Source organism: Calypte anna, chromosome 2 (assembly GCF_003957555.1).
Source record: "Calypte anna isolate BGI_N300 chromosome 2, bCalAnn1_v1.p, whole genome shotgun sequence".
In the NCBI taxonomy this organism is placed as follows: Eukaryota; Metazoa; Chordata; class Aves; order Apodiformes; family Trochilidae; genus Calypte; species Calypte anna.
This window is the reverse complement of record NC_044245.1, coordinates 80,706,661-80,716,794: the sequence shown is the minus strand read 5'-3', so window position 1 is coordinate 80,716,794 and position 10,134 is coordinate 80,706,661.

Here is a 10,134-nt window from a genome sequence, read left to right as displayed (position 1 = left end):
TGCTCCAAGAGCAACTGACCTCTCTGCTGGCTTGCTCAGGACTGAGCTGAGCCTGTGTCTTAGGCCTCACCTTTTATTGGCCCCCTGGTCCTGCTCATGCGCAGTGGGGGCCCACCCTATTTAGGCACAGGTGGGCTTGACACAAGCTCATGCTCACTCCCTGGCAATTAGTGGCACCTGATTGCCTTGTTACACTACATTTCCCCCTCTTTTTTTTTTTTTTTTGTGAAGAACTACTGTGACAGTTGTAATAAATACATAATAAACACAAATACAACAAAAAAGACAATTCCTCTCTCTCTCTTTTTTTAAGTTTTTGGTTTTTTGTTGTTTTTTGTTTTTTGGGTTTTTTTTGGTTGGTTGGTTGGGTGGGTTTTTTTTGTTAGAAGAACACAAACAACAAGTAAGAAAAATTATACCATGTCCAAACGTGCAAATTTGGCAAGGTTATTCAGTTTGACATGCTGGATGATGCACCGCTGTCCATTAGGGGTCTGGTGGCGGCAGGGCGTGTCCATTTACTGGGTACCCAAAGAGGTCCGGAGTCTGTGGAGACACAGCTATAACCTCTTCCGGTAAACAGTAGCGGCTTGGGCCCTACCCACTGACCTGTACATGGATCCTTGTAGTTGATCTGGATTTCCAGCATGCGGTTGATTTTCTGGGACGAGTAGTGGAGTAACACAGGGGGTTGCTGGAAATCGCGGCTTAGACTAAGAAAATTTAGTGTAAAAAGCACTTTGCTAAGCCGCATCTGTGGGTCCATGTCTTTGCTGTCCTTTTGTTTTTGTAGATGTGTCTTCAGGGTGTGATTAGCTCTTTCCACTATTGCCTGGCCTGTAGACAAATGAGAGATTCCTGTAATGTGTTTTACTCCCCAAGTAGCAAGAAACTGCTTGACTTTTCTGCCTATATAAGCAGGTGCATTGTCGGTTTTTGAGGGACCCCCATAACAGCAAAGCAATTGGTCAGGTGACAGACCACATGTAGAGCCTTCTCTCCTGTCTGAGCTGTCGCCCAGAGCATGCCTGAAAAGGTGTCTATCATTACATGAACGTATGAGTCGTCCAAATTCTGGAATGTGGGTGACATCCATCTGCCAGATCTCTCCCACCTGCAGCCCGCGTGGATTGACTCCCACTCCTAGGGCAGGGCCAAATTGTGCGCACTGAGTGCATGCTTTAACAATCCCTTTTGCATCTTCCCATGGAATTGCAAACATGTGCTTCAACTCCCTGGCATTTTGGTGGAATAAGGAATGACTGTTTTGAGCCTTCGAGAACCGACTTACAGGGCCCTGCATTCCTAGGCTGACCAGGGAGTCAGCCCTTGCATTTCCTTCTCCTTGGTATATTGGTCCATAAATTCCCGTCGGTATCCGGTACACCTGTGTTGTCGTGAGCGTGACGTCTATTGCTGATGGCACAACGATGCCCAGGCTTCCCCTTGTGGCTGGGACGGGGAGCTGGTGTAAAGCGCTAGCCTGGCTACTTGTGTCATGGCATGGGGGCCTTGCACGCTGTGCCTTCCGTTTTTTGTAGACCTGCACGCCAGATTGTTGTGGTTGTCTCTCTGGCATCGGTCACACCATACTGTAGCTGAGCAGGCTCTTGTTGAGTGGCCTGTGGCTCCACATCAGAAACAGACAGGGGTGGATTTTCTTGAACGATTTCTCCTTCTGTATCGATTTCCCCTTCTGTCTAGTTTTTGCGCAACTGCCGCGAGGAGCTTTTGGGTGGGTTCCAAGGCAGCGGCAAAAGCACTGGCCATGCCTTGGTTTTGTTGTGTTTGGGTGGCCCTGGAAGCCACCTCTAGCATCTCCGAGACATCAGCCGTTTTTGGTAGAGAACAGCGACTTCATTCTTGGATTCGCATTTTCAAACGCCAGCAGCTTGAACATGGATTCCTTCTGCTCTGCTCCCAGCTCAGATTGAGCCATGATAGACTGCCAGAGTCTGTCAACAAAATGTTGAAAAGGCTCATTCATTCCTTGCTTAACGGCAGTAAATGAAGGGACTGGAGTAGGCTCTGGAACCACGTAAAAGGCTCGGCGGGCTAGGTGCGCAGCAATGTGGTGGAGCACAGTCGGGAACTGCAGCTGGACTTGGACATCTGCATAGCGTCCCGAGCCCGTGAGCATCTTGGCTGTTATCCCTGATAGTGGACCCCTGGGTGCTCGAGGGCGGTTTGCCTCTACTTGGGCCAGGCATTCCCATTCTTTGGCCCAGACAATCTGCTGGGAGGGGGTAAGCAGGTACCTGGCCAGATTGCGGCAGTCGTGTGGGCAATTGGTGTCAGCAGTGAAGAGCCAATCCAGGACGGCCTGACCACTCTCTGATTTTAATCCTCCCTCTCTTAGGGTCTTCTTGGCTTGCTGTAAGGCTTTCCAACTGTTCAAATTGAGGTGGCCCATTGTTATCATGCAGAACAGGACAAGCAACAGTGCTGGCCTCCCAGTCCCCTTCGAGAATGGCATCACGGATGAAGCCAGACCATCTTCCAGGTCGGGGTTTATCAAGCACCTTTGGTGCCTTGGTTGTTCTGTCTTGATAACAATGGGGTTGGAATGTCCTCCTCATCATCATCAGGGAGGGTGGGTGGGTCTCGATATTTATGGAAAGACAAGCGTTGTTCTATGTCTGTCATCCTCTTTTCTAAGGATTTCATGGCCTGATTTGTTTGTTCCAGGAGGGCTTTTATTTTGTCCTCCAGGCCGATGGGTGCAGCTGGTGGGGTGGCTGCTTCTTTCCCATGCTCTTTTTCTGAGCTGGGAGGCGGCAGTAGGGATGGTTTCAAGCAGCAGCTGGGGCCGCCCATCTCGGGGGCATGGGCTGTTGGCATCTTCACATTCTTTTGTTTGTTTCTTTCGGTGCTCGGAACAGGTGCTTCCTTTTCTTCCTCCGGCCCAATATCCGATAGAAACTCGGCTATGGAATGGCAACTTCCCTCTCATGCCTTTGTTAGCAAGGCTGTTGTCCCTTAGTCCTAGGATCGCCTTCCGGGTTTTTCCATCCTCAAGAGGAGGGGTGGGTAGCGAAGGTGCTGTGAGGACAACACGGGATCCTGCTTCTGGTGGTGGTGCTCTAGTGTCAATGCTAGCTTTTGGCGGGAGTGCTGCAATGGCGGTGATGGCAGCTTCCGCCTCAGCTTTTATTTCTTTTAGGGCATTGATCACCACTCCCCAGGTATCACCTAATCCAGTTATGTTTTTATTCATTTCTTGAGTATGGAGGTCTCCCAATAGGTTACTGACCTCCTGCCAGAGTTCCCACACAACTGCAGAGGACAGGGAGGAGGAGAGCTCTTGCTTCACCAGCTTCTCATTAACAGGGGTGCTTTCTGACAGCCCCATCTTTTCCTTTTGCTTGGTCAATCAGTGGTAGGGGAAGAAGGGTAGTGAATCTTCTTATCCAACTCCTGGGGTTTTCTGCTAATGGTAGTTTGCGCCGGACTGGATCCCTTTTTTCTGATTCGTCTAAGCACGGGCTAGACCCGCATTCTCCACCAGATGCCCGCATTCTCCACCAGATGTAGCAAGACGAATCTCTCTTACGGAACGGCGCTTCAAGGTCCAACCAGGTGTTCCAGCAGAAACTCATGAGCAATGCTCTAAGCCTATGGCTCTCAGAGTTGACTAGCCCTGATCGGTGCTCTTGCTCCAAGAGTGACTGACCTCTCTGCTGGTTTACTCAGGACTGAGCTCTGCCTGTGTCTCAGGACTCACCTTTTATTGGCCCCCTGGTCCTGCTCATGTGCAGTGGGGGCCCACCCTAATTAGGCACAGGCGGGCTTGACACAAGCTCATGCTCACTCCCTGGCAATTAGTGGCACCTGTTTGCCTCATTTCATTACACTGCTGGTTGCCTTTCATCATGTTGACTCAGGGGACCAGTCCTGCTCTCAGTCAATATCCAGTAAGTCCAGCTTTAAGAGACCATAGGAATACCCATTGCTTTGACGCGCCTGTCATTACTTGATTCGCAAAATTTTTGTTTCTTGAATTTTTATAATTTTATAATCTCATTATACTGATGGAATCTTTCTTAAGTACAGAATCAATTTGAGACAGTTCATCCAAGAACAAGTCCTGTGAGTAATGCCCAAGGTAACGAGTGGTTTAATCTAAATAAAAGGAGGCTGAGGGGAAGACCTTGCCACTTTTTGAAAGGAGGCTGTAGTGAGATAGGTGCCCTAGTAACAAGTGATAGAACAAGAGGAAATGGGATTAAGTTGTGCCAGGAGTGGTTTAGACCGGATGTTAGGAGAAATTGCTTAATAGAAGGCATGGTCAGGCACTGGAACAGGCTGTCCAGGGAAGTGGTTGAGTCACTGTCCTTGGAGGCATTTAAAAGACAAGCAGATGCGGTGCTTAGGGACCTGGTTTAGTGGTAGATTTGGCAATGCTGGGTTTGCAGTTTGATTTGATCTTAGATATCTTTTCCAACCTAAATGATACTACAATTCTTGGATTTCAGGACCAAGGTAAGTTGGTAGAAAGCATATGATCAGTTTGGTCAAATGCTAAACTTGCTTTTTGTTTAAACAGTATCCTCATTTATTTGCCATACTTTACTCATGCTCCATTTCCTTTTCAGAAGCTTTGACAGGTTTTTTCTGTTAGAAAATATCTGATACTAAAAAGTTTTTTATCAAAATACATACTGTGAAAATGAACTATGTTCTGCCTTTTCCAGAAGGAGAAAACATATATGCTTGCTATTTGGTACAATTCCTATATCAATGTTTAACAGACACTCCTATTCCTATGTCACTAGCTTTCCCAAAAATCCCCTACTAATACAATACAGTTTGCAGAGTCTTGCTTGAATACTTTTGTGGATTTTTTTGTTATTAATCCTTGCTATACCTTGTGGAGGTTGACAGAGACTTTTATACTAGCAATTTCACTTTCCTGAATGAGGTCTTCAGTGCTGTAAAATTAAGGTTGCATTAGAGTAACTTAGATGCATATCTGAACTTGAGATGCACTCAAAAAAGCAGTTATTAAAATTCACAAGATAAATTTGTGTAGTGATACATAATTAAGAATGTAAAACAAAGTACCTACCTGAGATGCTCTGCACTTGTTTAGAGCAAAGATTAACAGAAGCAGAGGCTACTTGTTTGGTTTCCTTTTCTGCTGCTAAGTCATGGTGAACTTTTCATTTGGAACAACTTTAACACCTTCTGTTTCAACTATTTTGATTGTGGTTCAGCAGCATATTGTCTGAGAAATGAGGAGAGTGTGCAAACGACTTGTCACATAAACTTGTATGCTTTCAGCTGGCAAGAAACCCCAAGTGCCTACCACAGAGTTTTTACAGCGTATTTGGGAACAAGAACACCTTGAACGCACCTTTCTGTAAATTTAAAGAAACTAATAGTATTAGTATGTGAATGTCCCAGCCTGTTCTATGCTACTAAGTTTACCAAGAATAGTTGCACCTCCTGGGGAAGCCTTTCACAAATACGTGCCAGTTATGTGAGGAAAAGGGGCCTCTGAGTAAAATTGTATCACTTTTTCTCATGCTGGTACAATCTATCAGCTTATGTGTCTCCACTCAAAAACACTTGCAACACCTGCTGCAAGACAACTGAAAAGGTATGTTGAAAGCAAAGTTTGCATCTGAGAGAGTTACACAACTAAAACTTGCTGTTTAGCCTCTTAAAAAACGTCTTGTATAGGTCCCTTGCTTGCTTTACCATGTGTGTTTTGAAAGCAAAACCAATACATTGTTTTGTTGTGTAAAAGTGTATGGTGGAAGCAATAGGTTGTTTATTCACAGAGATGAAAGAATACCTCTGTGACAATTGGTACATTTGGTATAATGCCCTGGCATGATGCATTACCAGTCTGTTAGCAAGAGCATTGCAGTGATGTTGTTTGTCCCTGCCCCTTGTTAGTTGAAGCCTTTTTATTATTATTATCTTTAATTTTGGGTTGTGTTTGGTTTTTTTTTAATGTGTCCATCTGTGTGTCTCGATTTCTGAGAGGATATGGGTGGCTGTTTCCAAGGAGGGAGCAATAGTGCAGCCATGTGTTCCAGCTGTTCTAGGAGAGAATGCTCCATTTCTCTTGGACAACTGAAAGGGGAAAACAGGAAAAACTTTGATATAAACTTCTGCCAGAAATGAAAGAGCTGTGTGGTTGTATCCATAAAGCGAGGTTCAGCACTACCAAGGCTAATTCAAGGACATATATGTCCAACATGAGCTAGCAGAAAATACCCCAGGTAGCTGCTATTATTGTGTACTACTGGCTGCTGCACTTGAAATGCAACCTTGGGTTGAAATTCAACCTTTTGAAACCCTAACTATGTAATTGTGATAGAGGGGCTTCCAGCTATGCCTCCCTCCCCCACCCCCCCAACTGTTCTGTTTGCTGCAGTTTCCTCCAAGCTGAAGAGACCCAGTTCTCTCAGCCTTTCCTCATAAGGGTGATGTTCCACTCTCTTAGTCATCTTGGAGGCTCTGTGCTGGACTCTTTCAAGAAGCTCCCTGTACTTGAATTGAGGGTGCAGGTCCACATCTGCTCCACCATGATCCTTCAGGGACTGCTCCTCCATGGGCTGCTGGGGGATGGGCTGTCATCTCATCATGGGATGTAGGGAAAAATCTCCATTCAGGCACCTTCTCCCCCTCCTTCTTCACTGACCTTTGTATCTCTGCTCTCACATTGTTCTCATCTCTGGTATTGCTCTCTTCCTTGGTATTGTTTCCTCCTCCTCTTCTGCCCTGAGGTCTTACAGCACTCATTTCCCCCTTCTGGAATATATGAGTTGCAGCAGTGCATCTATTGTCACTGATGGCCTCAACATTAGCCACTCATGGGAGCCCTGTAAGAAGCTGCTGAAAGCTCTCCCAGCTCCAAAACATCCAGCTCCACTTCTGGCTAAGGTCGCCACATCAACCCAGAACATCTTCTGACCCCCCCATATCTCACCAGACAAAAATAATAATTAAATAAAGACAAATAACATGCTTGTGAAACTGAACTTTCTGTCTTTAGTTAGACAAGTCTAACTTGTAGGTAGATTTTTATGGATTTTGGTTTTTAACTAACTCTTAACTCACCTTTCTTTGTTTTTTTTTTAACATTCCTCATTCTAATAAAACTAGATATAAAAAGTCATGTTCAATTCAAAATTGCTGTACACATGATATGTTATTCTCTCAGTTCTAAATTTATTTCCTTTGCTCACTGAGGTCTCGGGGCCTCATTAGACACCACATGGCTACTGCTGGAGTTTCTTCTGCCAATTTCTTTTTCCTCTGTAAATTAGTCTGCAACTCCCTGCTTTTGTTGATTTGCCATCATTAAAATCTTGGTTGAAATTACCTGTTTTTTTCCTTTACTCTTTTCAATCGTTTTTCTATTAAGTTGTAGCTTCCTCTAATGTAGAAGCTTTTTATAAAAGATGTGATTCCTGTTGCTATGAATTTTTCTCATTTTTCTCATATTTATGAAAGTTTATGGTCAGCTGACCCTGTCTGGACACCAGGTGCTTCCCAAAGCTACTCTGTCACTTCTCTCCTCAGCTGTATAGGGGAGAGTAAATATGATGAAGGGCTTGTGGGTTGAGTTAAGGACAGGGAGAGATCATTCACCAATTACTGTCATAGGCTCAACAGACTCAACTTGGATAAAAAGAATTTAATTTCTACCAATCAAAAGTAAGAACAAGATTATGAAGAAGAAGAACAGATAACAGAAATCAGAACTTGCACTCTTCCCCTGCTCCAACACGGATCCCTTCCCCCAGGAGGCAGTCCTCCATGAACTCCTCCAACATGAATCCTTTCCATGGAGTTCAGTCCTTCAGAAGCAGACTGGTCCAGCACGTGTCCCTCACAGGGACACAACTTCTGCCACCAAACCTGCTCCAGCCTGGGCTTCTCTTTCCATGGGGCCACAGGTCTGCCAGGTAATTGCTCCATCATGGGCTTCCCACAGGGTCACAGCCTATTTCAGGCCTGCAGTGCTCCACAGGCTGCAGGTGGGGATCTGCTCCACTGTGGACCTCCACAGGCTGAAGAGTGACAGCCTTCCGCACCATGGTCTTCATCATAGGCTGCAGGGGAATGTCTCCTCCAGCTCCTGGAGTACCTCCTTCCTCTCCTTCATCAACCCTGGTGTCAAGCAGAGTTGTTTTGCCCACAGATTCTCACTCCTCTTTCTGGCCACTGCTTGTTTTGCACATTCTCCATCCTTTCTGAACTATGTTACCCCAGAGCTGCTACCATCATAAGTGATGGGCTCAGCCTTGGCCAGCAGCAGGTGTTTGCTGACATTGGGTCTGTTGGACATGAGGGAAGCTTCTGGCATCTTCTCACAAAAGCCACCCCTGCAAGCTCCTCCTGCTACCAAACCCTTGCCACACAAACACAATACAAAGTTTTATTTTATAAAATTGCAAACTGAAACCATTACGTGGCAATTGTACCTAAGTATCTTTTTGTCTTTGTAAGTGCTTTAACCAATTTTCTTAACCAGAATCTGTCATGAAATGTTTTGGAAAGTAGACATTTCAAACCTCAATGGATAATTGCTATAATGACTCCATTTAAAAGGTAGTCCTTTAAAAGGATTCTTGGCAAGAGCCCATAAAAGAGTAATAATTGTACTTTGTTTCCCAATGCTTCGTACTAGTTGAATATCCATTGCAACAGCTTTTAATTCCAATTCAAAGTAGACAAAGCAGGCAACTCCTTTGCAAACAGAGCCCCACCTGCCACTGTGAGTGTAACTCAGAGAATTTTTTTTAAGGTATTGCCATTTCTGATACAGAACAAAAAAAGATAAATTGCAAGTAACAACCCACGCCTTAGTTTTCATAAAGTAATAATGTCATCTCCCAGCACTTGGTGCCTCATTAGTGTTAAGTGGAAACAAAAACTGATTATCTAACTCAATTTCAGGGACAGCCCCCTCCTCTAGTTCAAGGCTAGAACTTCTCCCAGATGTGGACCACAGAAGCAGACAAGAATGCACCCCCAAACAAGCATCCAAAAGTCATCAGCAGAGGTCTTCATGAGTCATCTGTGTCTGTTGCACAACATATAGCACAAGGGGATGCTAACTTTCCTGCTTTTGATCCACTTTCTCCTCCAGTCCCCAAAACAGCAGCCCTCAGTAAGGTGCACCAGCCTTTACAAATTTGGTGGTAACCAGACGAGCACCAAGGTCATAGACCCACACTTGATATCACAGTGCCCAGCCAAGCAGGCCAGGAAAGATGGAAACCCATGAAGGGAATTTTTAAATTCAGCCTATCAGAAGCTTACAAATTTTGTTTGGGTTTGGAAGTCTTTTGGTGGTTACTTTGCTTTTGTTGTTCATTTTTTGTTCTTGTTGTTGTTTTGGTTTTTTGTTTTGTTTGTATTTCTCTGTTTGTTTGTTTGTTATTTTTTGGGGGGGTAGGAGGGATGTGAGAAATGAGATCTCTTGCCCAGAGGGAATTTCATTTTTGCTGTGTTGTACATGGGTCAGAGGTGGTAGAGGCAGAACACATAGAGAGGTATCCAGGAGAATAGGCATGAAGACCCTTGAGATAGGTAAAGAAACTGGGCAACTCTCAAAATGTTTCATGGTAAACACACAGTTGCAGCTCTTAAAAGTGCTTAGTTTTGAGGTGAGAAGGTGGCTTGCTGATCGGTGTTGAAGACTTAGGAGAAGTGTTGAAGGGAAGGGGAATACTAAGATTTCCTTGTTAGGATTGGAGGAAGAGAGGCTTTTGGCCTCTGCAGCAGATAAAAACCACAGCCTATCAGATGGTGCAAGTAACAAAAACCTAACAAGCATAAAGCACTTGCAACCTTATTTCAGCCAATAATCAGTTACTGTAGCTACTACCCTGAAAGTTAAGCTTCAGGCAGGGTGCTGCAGCTGTTAAAGCATAAACATTAGAAATATAAGGTGATCAACTGCTTGCCCACAGATGTATGCCCACAGATGTATGATGAAGCATATAAGCATAACAGACTTGTAACTTTCAGGTGTTAGGGGATGCCAAACTCAGAAGCCCAAGAGAAGCGAGACTCCTGCAGCTCTATGACCCCAGGTCCAACAAGGAGCAAGGCTGAGCGTGTATTCCTGGTAGGCACACATACAAACACCCATCTATAACACATATG